This window comes from Ambystoma mexicanum, chromosome 4p (genome assembly GCF_040938575.1).
Source record: "Ambystoma mexicanum isolate Mex_15411 chromosome 4p, UKY_AmexF1_1, whole genome shotgun sequence".
NCBI lineage: Eukaryota > Metazoa > Chordata > Amphibia > Caudata > Ambystomatidae > Ambystoma > Ambystoma mexicanum.
The window spans coordinates 816,681,311-816,707,057 of NC_090927.1; positions in this window are offsets into that span (position 1 = coordinate 816,681,311).

Sequence of the window (25,747 nt, forward strand, 5' to 3'; positions counted from 1 at the left end):
AGGGTTGTAGAGAATATACCAGAGGGCTGAAATAAGGAGTAGAGGAGGGACCCAAGAGGGAGAGAGAGAAAAGAGGGAGACCGTGGGAGGAAGAACATGGAGGAAAATAGGAGGGAGGGAAAGAGGATAGACATCAGGGCGAAGAATAGCATGCATGAGAAAGAAGGACGAGTTGGGCATGGGCAATTGGATTGGGAGAAACCCATTCCAATTTTAAAGATTACTGCTTTTTTGTGCGAACCCTTGATAGGATCCAATTAGGAATTCCCAGAGAGACACAGTTAGATAAGGCCTTTGCCTGAAGGCTGTCACAAATAGCCATCCAGGTGTAGATAGGGTTCCAACCTCTACTGACTACCTTGGGATGTAGGGAGGGAAAGCCCATGAGAGACGAGAGGGAAAGGGACGGCCCTCAGTGAGCTCTTCTACAAAATCGTAATAAACACCCTTGCGCCTTCTTCAAGAGATGGTATGTTATTGAGGCCATCTGTGACAAACCATACAGAGCTATCAAAACAGCTCCTCCTCTGATACATTTCCTGTTTCAATTCCCTTATCTTCAAATACAAATAAGACAAAGAAAAGTTTTTCTCATTACTGTGTAATCAAATAAATCAAAGTCAACTGTCCCAAAGTTGAGGTCCCCTTCCTGGCAATACTCTGGGATTTTGAATCACCTATAGATTGTGTTGATAGTCAGTCTCTCCTGCCCTTCCTCTAAAAGATTGTGGCAAAATATGGATCGCCCCTGCAATGAGGTTAGAGGACACCAAGGCTAGGCACCATGGTCCCCCTCAGGTTTTTGGCTGGCAGGTTGGGTGGTCCCTCTCTGGTCTTTGGCTGGTAGGCTGGGTCAGAGAACGGAACATCTAACCTAGGGGTTTTCCAACCGACACCCAACTCCAGCTTCTGGATAATTACCACACACTTCCTCCATGCACTCATTCCTCAGCCCTTCTACTACTTGTTCTGCTTCTCTGTGATGTGATTCCTCCCCCTGAACTCCTGCAGCCTTCTTGCCACAAGCTCATACCTCCTCCCATCCAAACGGATCCACCAGACATATAGTGTATCTGTGGCACCTTCCCTGTCTGATTCAGTCTGCCACAGATGCTTTTCCTCTCCTTTCTTTCCTCAGATGGCTCTACCACCACCTTTTCCACCAGTTCTCCAACCTGCTAATATTTCTTCACTCCTGCCCCTCTCCTTTATTGCCACCACCTCCTCTGGGCATCTCGCCAGCTCCTTCCACTGTCTCACTACTATCTCCACCCTGTCCCAATCACCTCCTACTATATCTCTCCTCCTTTTCCCAAATGTACCTCTTTTGTGTCAGACCACCTCCTTCTCTCGATGTGTCACAACTTCCTCCTGTTTCCTAATTTCCCTTTCCAGCTCACTCACTGCCTCTGCCTGTTCTCTCTCACCACCACCTCTTGTTCTCTCATCACCACCTCCTTTTCTCTTGTCATCGCCTCCTGTTCTCTTGTCACCTCCTTCCGTTCTCTCACTGGCTTTCTTCGCTTTTACTTCACCTTCTCCTTATCCAGCATATTGTCTACCTTCTCCTTGCTCTCTCCTCCAAGCTACCTTTCCTTCTACACTTCCCATGACCCTCTCTCCTTTCATCCAGTCACCTCCAAGCCAAACCTCCAACAGTCTATTTCTCTTCACCTCTTTTCTCTCCAGACTACCACACCTGTCTGCCAACTCCTTCCCTCTTCATAGGGACTTGCCCCCACCACTCCAGCCCTCCTCTTTTCAATGCTCTTCATGTATGGGTGATATCTATTTAAGGGATTCAAATGGTCTGTTTAAATTCATAGGCAGTGTCTGCTCGCATTGTGGGCTCCATCCTCTCAGGTTCCGTAATCCGAGCAGATATCTGGTCTGGTGGTTTTTAGTTTTCACCCATGTGCCTGTTAGCTCCAAGGTTTTTGGGCGTTTGTGTGTCCCAACACTCGGAAATAGGTTTTCCTATGGGCAGGCTCATAGACTTCCATCGGGTAAGAGTTTTGTTGTTTATTCTCTGTGTTCAGGGTATATTGTCTGTTCTTTGATCTCCCTGCTGCCAAAGACTTTGGTTTTGTTTTACCAAATATCTTAAAGGTGACATACACATTCTCTGTACCCTGTGATAACTTCCTGCCATGCTTCCATGAGAAGGGTGGAGTGGATCAGCTCCTCACAGTGCCCCAAGGTTCTGCATCACTTAATGTATGCCAGTACTCAACTCCCTTGGTCACCCCACCGTGCATGCTTAAGGCGAGGCAGGACACTTTGTGATTCTACCTAAGCTTTGCTACATGTTGGATTAGGGTACCTTGTTCCCTTGCCTGTTTTGAGATTCTGACTTCAGTCCTCAACACCCCGTTCTTGTCTACATCCTTAACAAGTCGCAGTGGTCTCATGCTAAGGACACCTTTCCGGCACCTCTTGTTCTCTCGGTTCCATGTGTTAAAATCGTGGAAGAAATGGACGTTTACACAAAAAATCGTGGCAAAACGGCAGTGGTTTTGCCACTGCAATCCATGTAAAGGATGCAAGGGACTCCCCCGCAACCCCCAGACCCATTATACCATTTAAGGAGATCGGGGGACACCCCTGCAACCCCGCTCTCCTTAAATGGTATAACGGGGTACACCTTTACCAGGTCAAACCACAGCATTTTTGCTGCAATTCTTTGCACAGGCAACATTTTTGCCTCAATTTTATTACTACATACCGTTCTATCTTCTTCATTCTCTCTTTCTCCCACTTCCTCGATACCTTGGCACATACCTCCACCCAGACCCCTCAGTCCTAGGGCTTTTCCTCTTCTCTTTCATCTATCTCTGCTCTTCTCCTCCTACCGCCCTTCGACTAACCTTGTCTGCCTCAACTCTTCTCACAAGCTCCTCCTCTATACATTTCTGTCTTCTCCGTTCTCACCCCCAGCCTCCTCCTGAAAACACACCTCCTTTCCTCCCTTGAGAAAACCTTTAATTTACTTTGTACTCCCTCCCTCCCATTTACAAATTTCACCTCCAGTAGCCTCTGTACTATTTCTCCTTCACCTCCTCTTTCATCTGTACCCCAACCAACTCACTCCTGTTTTTCTCCCTCACCACTTGCCCATCCACACAACTAGGGCCGCCCGGTTGAGGACCACTTCCTCAATTTTTATAACACCAGCTCTGCACCCACTCAGCAGCCAACTGCTACCACTACACCCGGCTGAGGAACCAGGAACACACTAGGTACAACCAACCCTCTACCCTCAAACCCGTAGGGGAAGTAAGCCTCCAGGCTTGGAGAAGAGGCGAGATTGGCCAGCGGACCACAACCAAGAGCGTTGAGAGATACCATCAAGCAGCAACTGAAGACTCTCGCCAGTGGCATCGTCAAACAAACCGATTTACTAAACCCCCCCCTTTCCTGCTCCTCCAACATAACCAACGCCACTATAGACAACCAGGGGTTAGCCACATTACACATAGACACACTGAGAACTAATCTAATGCTCGCACCCAACCAACTCTCTGAGACTCTGGAAACAACATTAGTGGGAACACCCTTGCACATAGTCCATAAATCCATCGACACTACACAAATGCACACCAACACACTACATTCAAACACCTAATAGTCATCTGCGACTCTGGACTCCTTGTGGATACAACAAACCAATGCGTAAACCCCACCCCACCCTAACGGCACATGACACACACCCCCAACACAAACACTAGCACAGATCCGAGGGACTGAGTCCTACCCAAATGGTTACAACATGCAGGGACTCCCAAACAAACTCCCACATCTAAGACAATGCTCACAGATGCCAGTTCCTCCTGGTTCTGAACCTATGCTATCATCCTATCCCCACTAACACACCCAGCTCCCTTCTCTTGCAGAGCCACGTGAGCACCTGGAGACTGCCATTGGGTGGTAGTGGTGCACGGTATAAATCAACATAACACTCCCTTACTCTTCCCTCTCTGAATTTTCACTGCATTACTCTTCACCATTTCCAACTTTCTCTCTTGGTTTCTTGTCACTTCTCTCTAATGTCCTTTCTCCTGCTCCAACTTCTTCTGTCTTCTCCAACACTCTCCAGAGCTCCTTCAAACTCCTAGTCTGCGTAGCACCAGCACTGCACTCTGAAACACTCTCTCACCCCTGCTGTGCTAGTAGCTGGTCCATATATACAGCTTGAATTAAATAGTTTCTTCCTGATTGGCTTGAAGGGTCATGTGACTTGTCAGAGAAGGCTTAGACACTGAAATGCCCTGTAGTCCTAGCCATTGTGAGAAAGTCTTCAAATAGGCCAGCCACCATCTTGAATAGCTTTCTAGGATGTTCTTCCCAGAGGATGGGCTGCCACTGCGGCTCTCTCTCTCTTTCTCTCTGTTGCTGAAGGTTTAGCTATTTCTTGTATACAAGGGGTCCAGGTGGGTGCTGAAGCTTTGTTTAGAGCGATAGAGAAACTGTAAAATCTATTTTCTGCATGTGGTTTGGTGTTAGTTTTTCTCCCATTGATTTCACTGAAGGGCCAGGCCGCAGGTGATTCTCCATCATTCATGCATATGACGAAGATATGAGCTTTCCTCTCCCCATTGTTTTGGGTAGTGCAGGAAAGAAGTGGAAATCTCTGCTGGTGGCAGGTTGCTGCACACCCGAGGTCTGTGTTTTAGTAAATGGATATGATGCCACAATGGTCACCTCACAGGGTGCTGAAAGGGCAAGTAAATCCAGTGGGAGGGCTCGCGAGTTTATAAACTATAGTTTCCCCACTGGATGACTTCTCCACACCTATATGTCAGTGGCCACAGTGTTTTTTATTTGTGCTTAAATCACAGCAGACTTTGTTGAGGGTTTCCCTATGAACTATTGGCGTGCAACAACCATTGTAAATGGCTCTGCCAACCAGACATGCACCATTAGAGGTGCTGAGCCTAGCATTTCTGAGAAAACGGACCTCCCAGTATGGACAGAAATTCATAAGGGGGTGCAATATCTATGCTACTCGCCTGAGAATAGGGACCGAAGTTGATGTGTCTGTTCAGTTGAACCGGAAGGTCTTCATCACATGACATCTGAGGTGTATGTAGGTATAAGACAGATTTTGTAATAATAGAAGGGTGCTCTTTGTTCTAGGGAGTCAGGAGCATCGTACCGGAAGGCCTACATAGGAAACTTCAGGGAAACGGGGTTGAATATCTAGAGGGGTCCAACGGCAGCGGACCTGGAGGGCGGAGCGTGTTAGTTGGGGCTGTGGCTTTAGGATGGCATACTGTTCATTTTCTTGCAAGAATCGATGATAATAAACCTTTGCCTGTTTATTCTCAGAGAGTTAATATGGCTGCTTTTTGAATTATGCTCATAGATGGTGCTCTTGACTTGGACCTGTCCCACAATGCAGTATGGCATCAGATGTGGCTACCTCCTCCCGAAGACCCCTGCGCACACCAACAATAAGGTCCTTGTTAAAAACTCCATGGTGGGGCTATCATGAGGAGAATGCCATGCCGGTAAAGGGGTTGCGGGGCCGCACAGGGAAGCCAGTTGGGTGTTAATGGTCAGGCAAATAGGATTTGTTTAGAGATGATGCCGAAAAGGGATGGAAGTCTGGGTTGGATACATTGTATTGATCATTGGGCTTTCCTATTTTAGTGGTTGTAACAATTGTTTATTGGTTCTGTTCTGTAGTAGATCTGGCAAATACTGGGATTAATGGACTAATTAGGTTGATTAGGTTCCTCCCTGTATATAAATAAATAAATAAGTAAACAATATAAAAGTTGATATATGTTGGATGTTCAGACTGAGTGCACTCAGGTCCTGGAATGAGAAGGCATCGGTAGGAAACGTCTCTGTATTATCTGTGTTTGTGTCGCTGGTTTAGATAGGGACAAAAGGAGAATTGGGAATCTGATATGCTGAAGCCCGATTAAATATGGACAGATGAATGACTGCAGGTTGAGTGTCCTATTGTTCTGACAGGAACACTCCACACTGTCTCTGGTTATTAGTCCGGTCCTGTCTCAGGACCCTGACGAATAGGAGTGTAAGTGTGAATGGTACAGGTTCCTTTGGGTAATGGGGCAGCTGAAACTTGGGAAAGTGATAAAAGGTATGGACAGAAATGGGCAAGGAAAATTAAAAACAGGCGAAGGAAGTCGCAAAGGGGTTGTTTGCCCATTACATGTTTACTCATATTAGTAGCGATACGTGTGCATTTTTGGATTCTTGGCATTATTTGACATGACTGAACAAACATTCAGTTTCCGATTGAAGGGGTACTCAATTTGGATGAACTAGGGCCCTTAGATGGGCATTGATGGGACAAAAATGTAAGATAAACCCCACGCAGTGGGGAGCATTTGCGACATGCCTAGAGGAGGCGACAGCACAAAGGAATGGTTGTAAGGTTAGAGGCTTGAGGGAAGTTAATGATAGGTTGCAAGGACAGATAAAGTATTTGACATCAAGGGTGGTGTGAGAAACCTGAAGGTGTCTCCCTGTCCAGTCCCTGGGAATCAGTCATCCAGGTGGCTAGGACACGGCCATCGCTTTTGGATCCAGTTCCAGGTTGTTATACCAGTGCGGGAGGATCACCTGGTTGAGGGGTCCTTGGGGAGTGGGAGTGGAACACTGACGCGTGAGAAGCAGTATCCCCCTTCTTTAAACACCTTTTCCCCATCCTACCACGTAGGATATTCCAAAACACTGCACCCCCTTTTCTGACACGAACACTTTCGCACAACACGAAAGACAATGGACTAACACCAGAGCCATTTACCTGACATGTCCCAATACAAGGGTCAGGCAAAGTCAGGCAATTGACCGGAATCATACATACCCGACGGCTCTTTCCCTTCCTGACAGGGATAAAAGTTGGAGCACGACAGCACCCTATGAGCAAGGCAGACCGCACGACGTAAGAGCTAACTTAGCAGGGCAGGTCAAGAGGAGGAGAAAGACGGCACAGACCGAGAGGGTGACAATAAGTAAGTCGACCTTGCTCTTTTCAGAACCAGGCCCGTGAAACCTCTACAGAGGGAATGATAAGTCCGCGACCAATAGCCGGCGTGTATTGCACCAGATGTCAACGGTACACGAGAACCTCCTCCGCTGATTACCACACCGGGGAGAGACGCTTGTCTTGTTACCAACCTTGACTCTGAGGCGAAAGAAAGCCAATTAGTTCATCACAGCCGGTGAGTTGAGGGGAGTGTCGATAAGGAACCAAACTATGTTGAATGAAAAGTAGCCAACAACTAAATTGAACTTTGAAAAGCATAAACATATTACTGAGGAAAGAGGGGGAAACCAGCAACAGAAGAGTCTGGCACCACGTGGGTGCTCACGCAGGAAACTCTGGACAATTACCAGATGATTGACTACCGTAAACAGAAGGGTTTGGGAAAAGGCAGAAAAGGTCAAAGTGGTCATTACATTACAGGGGTCTTGTAAAATCCTCTGTACCGTCGAAAGTCTTTGACCGACAAATTATTGGGAAGCTAAGGGAAAGGCATGCCACTTGGTGAAGCGAGCGTATGAACAGTGTGTTGCAAAGGTTGGGAAGAGTGAACTCAATCAAAGGAAGTCCACACTGAATTGTTTGAAAGACATTAGAATTCATGAAAACAAGGAGTATTGCAAGATAAGGAGAAGTGAACTGTCCCCCTTGTCATTTGGGGTCCGAGCCTGACCGAGCGAGATCCAGGGATGAAAAGTTATCACCCAAAGTTCATTGAGAAAGGAACTGTTTAGTTGATTTGCTGAATACCATTTTCTGAAGGGTTTATGCCTGGAAGAGGCGCAGCCAGGGGGGAAATCATCACCCAAGGTATACGTAAAGCAGACCTTTGTGTTTGTTTGTTTGTTGGATACATCAGGCCTCGAAGGCAAAATACTTTTTTTATTGAAAAGATACTTTAACCATTGAAGAACCTGATAGCTGATGCAGACCTGTCGGCTCATACTGGGTAAGCTCGAGTGTTTGCTGTGCTCAGGAGACCCACCTTATCCCATGCTAAAAATGTGGGGAAGGGAGAACCCTGACAATCACATTCTGATTAATTATTTGTGAACACTTCTTTCTTTATTGAAACCCACTTCCACACTCTTTCTGTAATTAGGTGTAAGGAATTGGCAATATTTTTTTTTTTAGTATAGGACTTTTTATTTTGCACAACGGCACAAGGACTGCCTTATTTTTTTTTAAACATATTTTTTCATTTCCAAGCTGGAGCAAAAACATCACATTTCAGTAATCATCAACCTTTGATGACCTATATGGCACATAGATTATAACAATACTTCCCTCCCCTCCCCATCCATCGTCCCGCTGATCGTCCCTCTGTAGTCCAAATCACCTCTCTCCTCTGCTTCCCTCCGGGACCAAGTGTATCTGGGTCAATCGTGGCTTTGGAACTTTGGGTCATATTCCAAAAGGAGTGCCCAGACGTCCTGAAACAGGTGGGCTTTTCCTCCTTTGCTGCCGAGACCCTCTCGGCGACCAAAATGTCGCAAACTTTAATCCACCGCCCCAGGTCAGGGCCTTCCGCCATCTTTCAACAACGGGAGGTAGTGATACGCGCAGCCAACAACAAGTGGTTCATTAACTTTGCCCTCTTCCCCGATTTTGGGTATATCCCTTCACAAGGTGCCCCGAGCAGCAGGGTCTCTGGGCATAATGGGAGGTGAGAGCCAGTGACATCGTGAATTACTTGTATAATGTTCTCCCAGAAGGACTGTATCAGGGGGCAGTCCCACCACATATGGAGATATGACCCTTGTGCCCCACAGTTTTGCCAGCAGGTGGGGAGGGATGGTGGCCTGAAAGTGGTGAATTTGCACTGGGGGTAATACCACCGGAACAACAACTTCAATGCACATTTATTGTTCGTCACACATTTGGACGAGGCTCAGCTTCTGGCCCAAATCTCCCTCCACGCCATATCATCCATCTGGAGACCTAGGTCCGTCTGCCACCGGGATATATAATCTGGACGGCGAGGGGACGGGAGGTCCTCCTGCGTAATTCTATACAATTTTGAGATCCCACCCCTACCCATGGGTTCCCTCACATTAAGTTCCAGTGGGGTTAGGGATCATGTGGCCTTTCCCCTTATTTTGGGATGTGAAATCCAGTGGCGGAGTTGTGAATATGTGAACCTGTCCCCCTCAGAGAGTTTGAATTCCTTTTTGCAGTCTTCAAAAGAGAGCGGATGGCCCTCTGAATAAAGTTGCCCCAAAGTGCTTAAGCCTCCCTCTTTCCAACGCTTAAATGCCCCTTGTGGGATGCTGGGAGTGAAGACCAGATTACCAAAGACAAGGGTAAGAGGACCCACTCCCCTCGCAAATTTTTCCCCCGGAGGACCCTATCCCAAACCCTCAAAGTGGTTTTAGTCTACAGTTGCAGGTGAGGCCACTGTTTACGCAGTGCTTGGGGGATAAAGGGAACAAAACGTAGGGGCATGACACATTTAGCCTATTCTATTTCCAACCATCTCTGACCCACGGTCTCTGCCAACCAAGTAGGCAAGTGAGATAGTTGGGCAGTGTCTGCATGTTTCAGTAGGTTCGGGACCCCTAAACTTCCCAGACCAGATCCCTCCCATCATCACCCTCCTAACGATCCCAGATTTATTTCTGCGCAAGATGAACCCCAACAGTTTGCGTTGAAGTCTTTCCAATGCAGGCTTGGGGGCCTCTATCTGGAGGGATGAGCAGTAATATGGCACCTGGGGGAGGAGGTTCATTTTAACAGCCGTAATACAACCCATCAATGAAATGTCTTGCTTCGCCCATCTTTCCAGGTCCTGTTCTAATGCCTTAATCAACGGCGGAAATTGGCCCCATAGAGGTCTCCCATGGAGGCTGTCAGGTGGACCCCTAAATAGGGTATATCAGTTGTATCCCAGCGGATCGGGCAGATAGCCCGAACCGTCCTTAGCTCTTGTGTGGACCGGCCGACTCCCAGTGCCACTAATTTCTTGAAGTTAATGTCAAATCCTGCAACCTGCCCAAAAGTGTGAAGCTTGCGTATGGCTGCCTGTAGGGAGGCGGTGATGTTAGTGATAGATAGAAGCACATCATCGGCATACCTTATGGGGAGAGTTCCGAATTACTGGGGCCTGTATTGTTGTCATGATGCCTACCTCCAAGGAGCCAGGTCCGACCCAGCAACCCCAGAGGCAGGCATCATTTCCCACAGGGAAGTGCCAGCGGGCCCAAGCTGGGGCCCTTTGGACACAGTCTTGGCGCCTTAGGCGCCAGGCTCATGTTGGACCCCTGTCCTGGCGCCTTAGGCGCCAGGCTCATAAAGCTAGACATGTGTTCAAGTGTTGTAAGGTGCACTTACCTGATGCAGACCATGCTGCTACATCCAGGCCCTCTTGAGGCCTGAATGGAACTACTTTACCTGTGGAACTACTTTCCCCTGGGTGTAGTCGGGGAAGGGTACATACCTGATCGTGGAAGGATACATACCTGGAACCTCTTCCAAAGCTATTTAAACCACGCCCAATCAGCAACTCACGCTTCGCGTTGTTCTGCTCCTCGCAGCTGGACGCTCACCGTGTCAGCTCCTGCCTCTGGACTTCAGCTACGCCTGTGAGCATCCTGGGTCACCTGCTAAGAGAGAATTGGAGAGAAAGAAGACCTTACCTGCTAAAGCTGCATCACGGAGACTTCACACCGACGATCCTGAAAGGGAAGACATCATTTTAAAAGCATTTCGCTTTGATCGCTGCAGCGCTGCATTTCACTCACCTTTCCTGGGCACCTCCATCTTCAGCAGCGATCATCCGGATCCGCAGCCACTTCCCAGAGCCTAGAGAGAAAAAGACAAGAACACAAGGTGAGAGAAGGAAGGGAATAGGAAAAGCTCAGTTTCCTTTCAGTTTCCTTCTAAGACTTACCTGTTGGGTCATTCCCATTTAATTTCGGGTCCTGCCGCTTCCTGGCATTCCGGACCCCGGCCCCTATGGGGAAAAAAGACAAAGACATTGAATGAGCGAATGCAAAGACATTACCCGAACACTTATCCAGAACTTACCTGTCATTTACTGGAACTGCACGTTTCACTTCGGGTCGGCGCCATATCTCCGGCATTCCGAACCCCGGCCCCTAAGGGGAAAAAGACATAAGCGTTAGCGCTTGCTGCAATAAGACAATGAACATTATTATTAAGCTTGAACTTTTGAACTTGCTACAGAACTCTTACAGCGCCTTACCTGAATAGTCAAGCTTATTTGAACTCCCATCAAACCTCAATCCAGTGAAGTAACTGGGTTTCAACGCGCCCCTGCATCAGAAGCAGGATGGAGAACTCATCCTTCCAGACTGTCAGAAAACGCTCCAGGTCTTGTATCACCCCTGCGGTTCTCGTGTCTCATCCTCACCAAAAGCTTCTGTCCCGTTATACCACCATACAGAAGGCGGGCTTGCGGTATCCACGCTCTACGCACGGAACACATTTGCGTCGGGAACGCAGTTCCCGACGCCTCACGTGGAAGTTGCCATGGAGACTACGTCAGTGGACGCAGCATCTTCCACGTGATAGAAAACGTGTTGGGTCACGTGACCATCTTGGTGCCGGTACTTCAAGTACTTAATGATCTGGCGCCCACTTCTCGCTGCTTCTGATCCAATAGTGACAGTGGTTTTTCTTGCTCGGATTTTGTGGTTTTGTTTGATCTCGGATTACGTTTACTGGATTGCTCTTGGATTACCCTTACCTGTTCTTGTATCTTGACCTCGGATTGTTTATGGATTATTCTTGCCTAGTGATTTGGTTTTGTCGAATTCGGACCTCGAAGCTTGGGAGACCTCTTACCTTCTTTCTTTCCTTCCTTCCTTTTCCCCCTCCAATCCCTTCCCTGTCCTTCCCCAGGGTGCTGTAGGCGTCCTCGTGCCGGCGGGTATAGGCTTGGTGCTGGACTAGAGACTTCCTGAGCACCTTTTAGGCGTCCTCGTGCCGGCGGGAATAGCTGGTTGCTGGACTAGTGACTTTCTTACACCTTGGATTGTTTTGGTCCACCGAACAGAGGGCAGATACCATCACACTGTTCCTACAGGAAAGAAGAAGAACTTTGCCAGGGACGTTCACTTCCAGGGAAACCAGGGTAAGAAACCTACCTTTCCTTACCATTTTTTCTTTCACTCATTCTCTGGTACTGATTGTCTTTTTTCTTCTTCTGGTCTCCAGAGTACACCAGTATAGAGGACATTCTTGCATGAAACACTTCTGGTTAAACCGTTTTCTGCAGGTTAGTCTGTTGAGATTTTGTTACGTGTTCTCTTGAAAGGGGTGTATTTGATTGTAATCAGTATAATATTCTGCAGTCGTTGGACGGAACCTGGAACCATCATCTACCGGGAAGTTGCGGGCCGCTCAGCTCTACGATCCCAACGACTCTACACCATCTTCCGATCAATTGGATTCTCAGACTGTCCTTTCGTACTCCTGAGAATCACATTGGTAGGAAGAAATACATTCTTCACGACGGGTCAACGCGGAACCAGGCTCCCGGATTTCTGACAGAATCAGAAGCCTTATTATGGATGCCGCGAATGACCCGTTGGCCGTTTTGGTTCAGTTAGTGGCCGACCTACGTGCCGATATGACGGCCACCCAGGCTGACACCCACCGGCGCATTGATGAAATGCAAGCTGGTATCAGGGAAGTGGTTACAGGAATACCATCTTTGGCCTCCGCTTCCGCTTCAGGTCAGGCAGGGCCTTCGGTCAGACCTGATTCTACGCATGTGTACATGGCCGCTCAGTTCCCGCTTGCTCCCCCAGAAAGGTTTACTGGGGATCCAAAATCCTTTCGGACATTCATTAACCAGTGCAGACTGCATTTCTTGTGTCGGCCTACCTCGTTTCCTGATGCGACTACAAAAGCAGCCTTTGTCTTATCTAACCTTGGAGGTATGGCCGCGGTTTGGGCGAATCCTTTGTTGGAACAAGGCAGTCCGCTGTTGTTCGACTGCGATGCATTGATCAGTGCTATGACGAGGGTGTTTGATACTCGCTACAAGACTCAAGCCACGGATCTGGAATTGCTGAATCTCCATCAGGGGGACACTCCTTTATTATCGTATTTGGCTAAGTTCAATCAGTTGGTGGCTGAAACTGGTTGGCCGGAAGATAAGAAAGCCGCTCTGTTCTATAAAGGACTGTCGGATACGTTAAAGGATACCATAGCTACGGTTCCGGTGGTTCCTACGTCCTTTCCTGATTTTTTGGATCTAGTACTCCAGATTGATGCCCGACGTACCGAAAGAAAGGGGGAGAAGAGAATGATTACGGTCAATACCACTATATCCCCAATCCCTGTTTCTGGCGGTGACGAGCCTATGCAAATTGGGGCAGTAAGGGGCCCGTTAACGACAGAAGAACGAGAACATCGTAGACGGAACAATCTGTGCTTTTATTGTGGTTCCTCTGCTCATCTGCTTAGTGCATGTCCAAAGAGACCCCGCAAGTCGGGAAACGCCAAGGCCCGGTCGTAGAAGGAACCCCTACGCCGAGCTCTTCCCTGCAGGGTTCCTCGTTGTCCACGCCTTTTTATATTGACGTCATGTTGAGTTACGATCAGGTCACTCCTTGGAGTTCTGCAGCTGTTCTTGACTCAGGGGCAACCGGTAACTACATAGATGCCCAATACGTTCGGAAATGGGGTATTCCCTTGTTGTCAAAAAGTGTTCCGGAGGTAGTCAATGCGGTTGACGGTTCAACCCTACTTTCGGGGCTTGTTACTGAACATACCATTCCGTTGTTGTTAACTATTGGCGCCGAGCATTCGGAAACCATCACATTTGACGTCATTATGGCACCGCAATACAAACTCATCCTGGGTTTACCGTGGCTCAAGCTTCATAACCCGTTCGTTAACTGGGAGACCGGGGTTATCGCTTTCAGTGCTCAGCAACGTCCTCGATCCTGCAGTTCCCTAGAGTCCATGTATGAAGTACCTGAAGCTCCTAGTCGGGCGTTGTTGAACTCTGTGGTTACAATCGGAGCTGTTGTTAACACCGTATTACCTGTCGAATACACAAGTTATAAGGACGTCTTTGACAAGGGGAAAGCAGAGATCCTGCCGCCTCATCGGCCCTACGATTGCCCCATTGTTCTCAAACCGGATGCCAAGACACCTTCGGGACGTATCTATTCCCTTACACAAAAGGAAGAAGTCGTCCTTAAAGAATATTTGGATAAAGCCCTCAAGTTAGGTTTCATTCGGCCTTCTCACTCTCCATTTGCTTCACCGCTATTTTTTGTACCCAAGAAGGAGGGGGACTTAAGACCTTGTATTGATTATCGGGAACTCAATGCAGGTACTATCCGTAATCAATACCCGATTCCGTTGATTTCTGTCTTGCTGGATCAGTTAGGGTCTTCAGAATTCTTCACCAAATTAGATCTAAGGGGTGCGTACAATTTGGTCCGGATACGTCGAGGGGATGAGTGGAAAACAGCCTTTAAGACACGATATGGCCTATTCGAGTATTTGGTGATGCCATTCGGGCTTTGCAATGCCCCGGCCACATTCCAGAATTTCATCAACGACGTTCTACGCGACATGATCGACAGATTCGTTATTGTCTATTTAGATGATATACTCATCTATTCTCCATCCATGGAAGATCATGTACGTCATGTTTCACAAGTCTTACAACGCTTGCGGGAGCATCATCTTTTTGTCAAGCTGGAAAAATGTGTATTCCATGCGAGTGAGGTCGAGTTCCTTGGATATGACATCACCAATAAAGGAGTGCAGATGAGTAGCAATAAGGTGAAAGCTGTCTTAAACTGGCCTGTACCAACTTCAAGGAAAGAGTTACAATCATTTCTGGGGTTTTCGAACTTTTACAGGCGGTTCATTAGACAATTCTCTTCGATTGCTGCACCCCTCACCGAATTGACCAGTAACAAGAAACCTTATTTATGGAACGATAACGCCCAAATAGCGTTTGAGTCTTTAAAAGCCGCGTTCACTACAGCCCCAGTGTTGCTACACCCAAATGTCAAACGTCCTTTCGTTGTCGAAGCTGATGCTTCGGATGTTGCGGTAGGGGCTGTCTTGTCCCAAACCTGCGCTGATACCAAGGAGTTGCATCCAGTCGCCTACCATTCGTGCAAATTAACGCCCTATGAGCGTAATTACACCGTTACTGAACGGGAATTGTTGGCCGTAAGGGACGCATTTATGATCTGGCGTCATCATCTCCTTGGGACGGAATTACCGGTCCAGGTTTTTACTGACCACAGAAACCTGTTGGCGTTGCAGTCCCTGACGTGCACCACTGCGAGACATGCCCGTTGGCATGAATTCTTTTCCATGTACAACTTTACTTTGACTTACCGCCCAGGTGTCTTGAATTCCAAGGCGGACGCGCTATCCAGAAGCCTGGGTAATGATGGTTCACGTCCACAGGATGGGTCTTTGTTATTACCTACACAAGTGGTCTGTAGTTGTGTTCTACAACCCACTTTGAAGTCAACGCTCCAGAACTGGGTTGATAAAGAGCCCACAGAACTGGCAGACTATAACATGGATATTCTGCATGGTCTTCCTTATGTCCAGGGTCGTGTTTTTATGCCTGATCAGGATACCCGGTGTACAGCTATTTCTTTGTGTCATGACGCTGCTATCGCAGCGCATCCTGGTTCCCAGAAAACTCTTGAACTCCTCAAACGCTGGTGTTGGTGGCCTTCCATGCGAAGAGACGTCTCGCAATATATCTTGACCTGCGCCATCTGTGCCCAGTGTAAGTCCCATTCAGCGAAACCTATGGGGTTATTACAACCATTACCAGTGCCAGCCAGACCTTGGGCGATGATTACCATGGACTTTGTGGTGGAGTTGCCTTTGATTGATGGTTTTGATACCATATGGGTGGTGGTTGACAGCTTTTCTAAAATGTCTCTCTTTGTGCCTTGCCAAGGTCTGCCATCAGCTGCTAAGCTGGCAGAGTTGTTCTTGCGACATGTTTTCAGGTTTTTTGGGTTGCCTGAGATTGTGGTTTCTGACAGGGGGTCCCAGTTCACGTCGCGTTTCTGGAGGCATCTAATGTTCTCTTTGGGGGTAGATGAACGGTGTTCTACAGCGTTCCATCCCCAGACGGATGGTCAAACAGAGCGGGTTAACGCTACCATGGAACAGTACCTCAGGTGTCTCATCCTTCAACATCAGGAATCCTGGCTAGCAGTTCTGCCTTTGGCGGAATTCGCGTACAATAATTCCAGCCATTCATCAACGGGAACATCGCCATTCTATGCCTTGTATGGGCAACACCCACGCACCCTTCCTCTTGATTGGAAGCTACCTGAGGATTGTCCGGCAGTTCAATCTTGTATCAAAGATCTGTCTCTGGTCCGTGATAGGGTGCTGGAACATCTGAATCAAGCACAAGAACAGGCGAAGAAGTACGCGGATCGGAATCGCCGTCCTGCACCCGTCTACATTCCAGGTACACGGGTATGGTTGTCCACTAAGAATCTACGCATTCCAGGTCGACGATGCTTGTTGCCACGTTTTGTAGGTCCTTATGTTATAAAGGACGTCTTGAGTCCATTGGTGGTCAAATTAGAACTTCCGCACTCTTGGAAGATACATCCGGTTTTCCATGTGTCCATGGTTAAGCCTTGTGTAGACAGTACCAGGATACCGGCTTCTCCGTCTCCGATATTGGTTCAAGGGGTGGAGGAGTATGAGGTCAATTCCATTCTTGATACCAAGGTTTCTCGTGGTACCAGGTATTTCTTAGTGGACTGGAAGGGTTACGGTCCGGAAGATCGGACATGGGAACCGGAGCAGAATGTGCATGCCCCGTTGTTGGTTTCCCAATTTTTGGCCTCTCGGGGGCATGGGGGTCCTTTGGGGGAGGATACTGTCAGAAAACGCTCCAGGTCTTGTATCACCCCTGCGGTTCTCGTGTCTCATCCTCACCAAAAGCTTCTGTCCCGTTATACCACCATACAGAAGGCGGGCTTGCGGTATCCACGCTCTACGCACGGAACACATTTGCGTCGGGAACGCAGTTCCCGACGCCTCACGTGGAAGTTGCCATGGAGACTACGTCAGTGGACGCAGCATCTTCCACGTGATAGAAAACGTGTTGGGTCACGTGACCATCTTGGTGCCGGTACTTCAAGTACTTAATGATCTGGCGCCCACTTCTCGCTGCTTCTGATCCAATAGTGACAGTGGTTTTTCTTGCTCGGATTTTGTGGTTTTGTTTGATCTCGGATTACGTTTACTGGATTGCTCTTGGATTACCCTTACCTGTTCTTGTATCTTGACCTCGGATTGTTTATGGATTATTCTTGCCTAGTGATTTGTTTTTGTCGAATTCGGACCTCGAAGCTTGGGAGACCTCTTACCTTCTTTCTTTCCTTCCTTCCTTTTCCCCCTCCAATCCCTTCCCTGTCCTTCCCCAGGGTGCTGTAGGCGTCCTCGTGCCGGCGGGTATAGGCTTGGTGCTGGACTAGAGACTTCCTGAGCACCTTTTAGGCGTCCTCGTGCCGGCGGGAATAGCTGGTTGCTGGACTAGTGACTTTCTTACACCTTGGATTGTTTTGGTCCACCGAACAGAGGGCAGATACCATCACACTGTTCCTACAGGAAAGAAGAAGAACTTTGCCAGGGACGTTCACTTCCAGGGAAACCAGGGTAAGAAACCTACCTTTCCTTACCATTTTTTCTTTCACTCATTCTCTGGTACTGATTGTCTTTTTTCTTCTTCTGGTCTCCAGAGTACACCAGTATAGAGGACATTCTTGCATGAAACACTTCTGGTTAAACCGTTTTCTGCAGGTTAGTCTGTTGAGATTTTGTTACGTGTTCTCTTGAAAGGGGTGTATTTGATTGTAATCAGTATAATATTCTGCAGTCGTTGGACGGAACCTGGAACCATCATCTACCGGGAAGTTGCGGGCCGCTCAGCTCTACGATCCCAACGACTCTGCACCATCTTCCGATCAATTGGATTCTCAGACTGTCCTTTCGTACTCCTGAGAATCACATTGGTAGGAAGAAATACATTCTTCACGACGGGTCAACGCGGAACCAGGCTCCCGGATTTCTGACACAGACCCTAAGGTGAGACTTCACGGGGAATCGAGGAAGGGTATCGTGGAGGGTTGGAAGGGAGTGGGAGGCTTGAGCATTATTCCGTCAGTAGGTAATACTCCCTTTTCACGCACAGGGGAATATTCCTGCGAGCCAGTGAGTCCATCTTCAGAGTCCTGCGCTTCACCACTCGAAGCCAGACCTGCGCCTCCGTGGGAATCAGGTGAGCGTGACAGAACGCGAAGCCTACCCACAATTTTGCACCCGGGCACTATGGAGACTTCCGAGACAGATCAGCTGGCCCAGCTTTTGGGGGAATTACGGGCAGAAGTGCACTCAGCCCGCCAGGACACTAACGCTCTCAAAAGAGAACTGATCCTATCCAAGGAAAGAACAGATGACCTGGCCAAAAGGTTATTGCAGGCCCAGGCAGGGGACACTCCTTTACCTAATTCCGGAGATACTTCCACATCAATGGGTTTGAATAAACCGGTACAAATCAATCTACCTGGACACATGCCTTTGGCCCCGCCTGAACGTTTTGCGGGGGATCCCAAGAAATATGCCGTCTTTATGAACCAATGTCCTTTACACTTTCTATGCAGACCCGGGGCCTTCCCTAACGACCAGACCAAGGTAGCCTTTATACTATTTTACCTCAGTGGCAGTGCTGCCGATTGGTCTATTCCATTGGTAAATCAGGATGATCCCATTCTCCAGAATTTTCAGGGTTTCCAGGCCAGCATGGAAAGATTGTTTGCTCGACACTCTCAAGGACAGGCCCTTGATAACGAACTGCTATCCTTACGACAAGGTAATCAGGATCTTCTGTCCTACGTTGCCACCTTTAATAGACTGGTTGTGGAAACTGGATGGCGAGAAAACAAAAGGATCACATTGTTTCATCGAGGCCTGCGCGGAGAGCTTAAGGATGTTCTAGCTCAGATAGTAGATCCACCCCAGGTCTGCGCAGACTACATAGACTTGGTGGTTCAACTTGATCACAGACTTCAAAATAGAAAAGCAGATCGGTTCAAGTACGAAACCCGAGTACCGATCAAAACCCACGCTAACTCCAAGAGTACCGGCGTATCCGAACCTATGCAAATCGGCGGTGTTAAAGGACCATTAACACAGAAGGAACGAGAGAGAAGGCGGCAAATGCAACTTTGCCTGTATTGCGGGACTTCCGGTCACTTTCTTCGAAATTGTCCGGTTAAACCACCTAAGAAGGTGGTTGGAGCCACAGATAACGATTTATTGACACCTGATTCGGGAAACGACCTAGCCCGACAAGTGTAGGGGTCCGCTTGCCGAGCTTGAAAACAAACTCTTTGACCTCGCATTTTGTCATGCCAATGGTGCTCGTGGACCCAAAACAGCCTCAGCTGTTGCATGCTATAAAAGCATACATCGACAGTGGAGCTATTGGAAATTACATAGACCCTGAATTGGCTTCCAGGATTAAGCTCCCTCTCCGCCCGAAAGTAACCCAAGATGTCATTACTACAGTAGATGGAACCGAAATAGCCTCAGGGCCTGTAACGCATTCCACTGTTGAAATGACACTGGTGGGTCAGGATGGACATCGGGAAGCAATCGTGTTTGATGTGATCAAGGCCCCACAATTTCAAGTAATTCTTGGAATTCCTTGGTTAGAAACACATAATCCCAGAATTGACTGGCGAGCAAAGAAGATAAGTTTTCCTGATTGTGAACCAACTTGATACCCAAGAAATCCAGTTATGGGTCTTGCCTCAGCAACTTCCACCCCTGTACAGCTACCGTCAGAATACCAAGAATTCCAAGACGTTTTTCAGAAGGAACAGGCTAACTCGTTACCTCCCCATCGGTCTTATGATTGCCAAATCGATCTGGTGCCCAATGCTCAACTACCTTGTAGTAGGATTTATGCTCTTACGGAACCTCAGAACCTACATTTGCGTCAGTATTTAGATCAATACCTAGCCAATGGTTTTATTCGCCCGTCCAAGTCTCCTGTCTCCTCAGCTCTGTTCTTCGTGCCGAAAAAAGAGGGCGACCTTAGAACATGTATAGACTATCGCGCCCTAAATCAAATAACGATTAAGAATCGTTATCCTCTGCCCCTGACCCCTGAGCTTATCGACCAGGTGAAAGACGCTTGCGTGTACACCAAGTTAGATCTCCGAGGAGCTTATCACCTGGTGCGTATAAAAGAAGGCGACGAATGGAAGACTGCATTCCGCACCAAATTTGGGCTCTTCGAATATCAGGTGATGCCCTTCGGTTTGTGCAATGCACCTGCCGCCTTTCGTCTGTTTTAGTGTGAATCAGTTTGATGGGGATGGTTGGGGCAATCCAAATTAGGACTCCCCTAGCGTACGTGGAGTACGTGGTGCCTATTAGAGTTCCCCGCCAGACTTTGGCTAGAGCTGTTAACTTCTGTGCGTTCAGGTGGGTCTCTTGTAGGAGGGCGATTCCGACTTTGCAACGTTTCATGAAAGTGTGGATTCAGTGTTGCTTGACGTAGCTGTTCATCCCTCTAACGTTCCATAACATGATTCTGATTTTGTCAGCCATGTGCTTGATATGGTTGTGAGCTCGTGAGTGGCCCACGAGGCGGCACGCCTTCCTAATCGAACAGTGTATGGTGCTTTGGGTGGTCTTGGTTTTTCCCATGTACAACTCCAATCGGGATCTTAACTTGTGGGTTCCCTTCCCCATAAACTATTAACTTTAAACTCCCCAATAACAAAACAAGTCTAGCGGGGTTGCCCCTGTTCTGACTACCCCGTTACTGCTCCATTCGACCTTAGGTCTCTTGGTGCCCTAACGGCGGGTTAACTACCCAAATTAATTCAGGGGGTAGGAGTACGTCTGCTTCAGTTGGTGTCACTAGACAAGCAGTTTGTGTTCAGTGTGGCTCCGGTTAACTCAATGTTGCCGCATTTTGAGCGTGGTGCAGTGCCTCCCTGGTATGTTGCCTGGGGGTTGTATGGGTTGCTCCCTAGGGTGCATTTTGCCATGATTTGCGCTGCCTCGCCTCGATGTCGGGGATCTGTTCTCTGTCCATCCACTCACTGACTTCGGCAGGTGAATCGAATAAGTGGGCTTTATTGTTACGCAAGACTTTCAACCTTGCTGGGTATAGGAGCATATAACGCAGGCCAGCGTTCTTCAGCCTAGCTCTAGTGTGGATAAACTGGGCTCTGCTCATTTGGACCTGGAGGCTGTAGTCCGGGTAAATGGCGACTTTTGCGGAGTCTCTCTGTATACAGCCACCCGATCTTGAGAAGGCCAGGGTAGTTTCTCTATCTTTATAATTGAGGATTTGGCTATTATCGGCCTGGGCGGGTTCCCTGGGGGCAGCCATTTGGTGAGGGATCGATGGGCCCTTTCAATAGTGAAGCCTTGCCATAATTTCCCGGCTCCGATTTCTTGTAGTAAGAGCAAGCCTATAATTCTAATGTTATTTCGGCATGCGCGCCCTTCTGCCTCATCAGCCCTGTCTTCAAGGTTTTTTACCTTCTGCGCCAGGACGTCTACATCCTTCAGAAGCTGGGTTTTTGCCTCAGAGTTCTTGCGCACCTGGGTTTCCAGTGCTTCCGTTCTGCTAGCTATGGAGCGTACATCTTGCCGTAGTAAGTTTAGGTCAATTGCAACGGCGTCTATTTTGCTCTCCATTGTCTTCTGCAGCGTCATGATGGCCTCTAAGAGCTGCGGGTTCGCTGGTTCTTGGGGATCGACCCCTGACGCCTCTGTGGTGGTAGTAGTGGCGTCGGGCCTAGCAGCGCCAATGGCCGCATAGGTCTCCATGGTGGTTTATTTGTGCTTGCTTCTTGCCCCTTTCGTGGTCATCCCCCTGAGGACAGGCGGGCTCGCCGGGTCTCCCCTTCGGCTGGCTCAGTGGTAGCTGGGACGGTACGGTTAGGGGTGGCGCTGTTTCGACACGCTCCCCAAGGCCCCACTGCCCACTTGTATTTCACTCTTCCCCTATGATGAGCGTGGGGTGGGTCACCTGGGTCACAGTGGTGCAGCCAGGCCTTGTGCTTCTAGTCAGGAGTATGGTGAGTGGGGAACAAGGGGGGGCTCCTCCTGGCTCACTAGGCAGGATACCCCCATATCGATCGCTGCGGTGTTCAAGTGGGGTCGGGGGAGCCCACTGTTATGCGGCTCAGCTTCGCTTGGTTCTGTCCAACAGGGTGTGCAGCGCCTCGAGTGCTGTAGGTAGTTCTGGGGGCCACTCGAAGTGGTTGCGATGGAGCACTGTAAACCGTGTGGTTCTACAGCTTGTTGCCCTGGGCTGGGCACGGATTATGGCCCCGGAGTGTGTAAGTCTGTGAACGGAGGTTCAAGGGGGAGCAGGGAGGTACCGCTCAAATACTGTGCTGGGGCAGTTGTGGCATCCGGGCCCCCACCCCTCCAGCTCCTTACCTCGCGTCCCTGGGTCTCGCTGCTGGGCCCCCGGTGCCCCGGAGTTGGTTCACCGCCACGACACGGCTCTCTGGTTCGCCCGATCTTCGGCTCTGTGGGCGCCTCCTGGATGCCAGCCCGCTCACGCCGCAGACCGTCGAGTCTGTGCTTGCCGCTTCTGCCCCCCAGGAGGGTCCGCTGCAGGCGACGCCGCCTCTCTCCGCACCCCCTCGGACCAGTGTCTGTGTGGGGCTCCGGGACCTTCTCTATTTGCCTGCAGATCACCCCTTTTCGCAGTGCAAGGCGAATGCTCACCGCAGTGTACGCTGTACGGTCTCAGTAGCTTTTGAAGGATAGCAGATCCCGGCAGACTCGCGCTACCTCTGATCTCTGGTGTGGGGCTCGACGAGGAGGCCAGTTATCTGGCGGGCGCCATTTTCTTGGGCTCGCCGTCCCTCGCCACTCGATGTGCTGCCTCGGCGGGGGCTTGCAGCTGTCCCAAACTTCAGGCAATGGTGCTTCAGGCAATCTTCTGCATAAAAGGTGATTTTCAGTTGTTTTCGCTAAGCGAAGCTGTAAGTTTACGGCAGTATGATGGGCACACCAGCAGAGCTGCCTGAAAACACGTCTTCCTTACATGGCGGTTAGCCACGCACCCTAGAAACCAAGTGTTTATCTCCCGTATGTGAAGTCAAAAACTGTTCAAATAGTGTGAGTGATCTTAAGGCTGCTAACTTATTAGATGGAGCCAACAATCAGGGGAGAACTTGAAAGTATTTCAACCGCTGACTCTCGTGGAGGAAAAGTTCCTCTTTGCACAGAGCAAAGGACTTAATGTCCTTTCCCAAGAACATATCTCGGAACTTGGTACAACCGGCTGTTTTCCATTCAAAGAAAGAGTTAGCAGGCAGTCCCGGAGTAAAGTGCGGGTTTGCGAACAGAGAGTGAAGGGGAGGGAAACGAGGTAATATGATGTTGCTTAATCACTTGATCCCAAATTTCCTCCACTATCCTGCTAATCTCGCTTTGGTGTATGTTCTGAGGCCTCTCCATCCTAGGAAGCCACAGTTTATCTCCCATTCTAGGCCTCACTATAGCTCTTTCCATATGACACCATCTCCTATTGGAACCATCTCCGAACCATTCCTTTATCACTCGCAGCTGTGCTGTTCGGTAGTATTCTCTAAAGTTAGGAAGTCCTACTCCTCCCCTCTTTGGGGGAGCATTAACATTTTCAATGCAACCCTGGAGGTTTATTATTCCATATGAAATTCAATAATGTTTTAAGTAGTGTATGAAAGAAAGCGTCCGGAACCCTAATCTGGAGGGCCTGGAATAGATACAATACTTTAGGTAGAATTACCATCTTAATCTAATTGATCCGACCTAGCCATGAGGCCATGAGAGGGGATCAAGATTGAAGAAGCTTCTGAATCTCTGCCAACAACGGGTAGAAGTTATCCAGATACAATTCCCCAAGTCAGTATGTATACCTTTTGGCCTCCAACAGAGCTGCAACGCATTCCATTGCTTTGGGCAATTCATTTTGCCAGCCAGAGATTTAAGATTTCAAACTTTGTAATATTAATTTTGAGACCGGCTATTTTGACAAACCTTTCTAATTGGGCGAATGCCGCAGGTAATGAGTCTGCCCTCTACCCTTTTTAATTTTATATTTGTAACACTCCTCAAGGCCTGCTTTTAAACAGTCAACCATTCATTCACCAAACACTTCCAAAAACTGTACATATAACCCTATGACCATATTAAGCTTCCACACACCATCTGCCACTTAACAATGTTCTACAAATCATTTGCATCTGCCTTTCCCTTACTTATACAAATACATTGTACACAGTGCTCCTATAAATTCACATATGCATTGTGCAGTGAGAGAAGTGCATAAATAGAAGGGACAGTATGAATGGACAAGTTCTCATGAGATCCCAGGAGGGAAATGCCAAGGGATGCCAAGGTGGTACACCACTGGATAACTACTGGAGCAGAGGAGTGCCAAGGGTGGGATGCATCTTAATCGTAACATCCCTTTAACAGCGTTTTTTCTGCCAATTTAATAGGTTTTGATATGTGAAAATGTTTTGTGGTCTTACAGCACTGTATATAAGTTATTCATAATTCCTCTTTTCATATATATGAAAGAACTATGAGCCTCCTTTAAGAAACATATTTTTTGCAACACATACTTATGTCTGTTGGTATCAACAGCTCATGCTGGGGATGCAAATCATTGTTCAATTGTCTACGGCAAAAGGCTCAACCATGACCCCAGCCGAACCAAACCACCCCTATTATTCACTGCACCTACCCTGCATCTGAGTTTAGGGTCCACTGTACCCTAATAATGTAAACAATGGCCAGTGCTCATGGCTTGCAGCCATGAGCAGTCTCCAAATCCATAGGGCATGGGCTTCGGCGATGCCGCATTCCACAATAAGCAAATCAGAGTACACATTTGAGTTTGACGAGAGCCAGGTCCACTACCCAGACACCATATGTATATAACTAGTTTTTGGAAAAATAAAACAGAAGACATATTTCCCAAAACATGCTTTCCCAAACAATGCTTGTCGCGTAAGTGTGTTGTGATCTAGTAACCACAAGCAGAATATTTTTTCCCATTCAAATCTACTGCTTTGGCCATGTTGCATGCCCCAATAAGCAAATTACAGTACACATTTCTCCATGCTGACGACCAGGCCCATTGTCCAGACAACAATGTTATATCACTGTGTTGTGTACTCACACTGTAAAAAAAATAAAAAACAGGACATATTTGCAAAACCATGCTTTCAAGTTCTTGTTCACCCTCCTCGTGCATATTTGCTGGAATCTCATCCAGCACTTCAACCTATACCCACAAGCAGATTTTATTTTCCCATTCAAACCTATCCCAATTTCGAAAAACAATACCACATAGCCGGTCCCTGTGGCCATGCCCACTTTAACCCCATTGCTGGCCCCTTGTGGTCATGTCCAGTAGCCAGACTGTCCGGGTCATGGCATTTGGCCATGATCCTGACAATCTGCCCACTGCCCATGGCTACAGGCTATAGCTCTGTCTCCAAAGGTATATATATTTATTTTTTGTACCTACATTATGACACTTTTAAAAAAATAAAAAAACGGACACATTTGCAAAACCATGCTTTCAGGTCCTTGCCAATGCTCCTTACACGAGTTTGCTGCAAATCCGCCCATGTTTTATTTTTTGAAAGGTGTCAAAATGTGCGTACATAAAATAGTCATTCAACTTGACAAAAT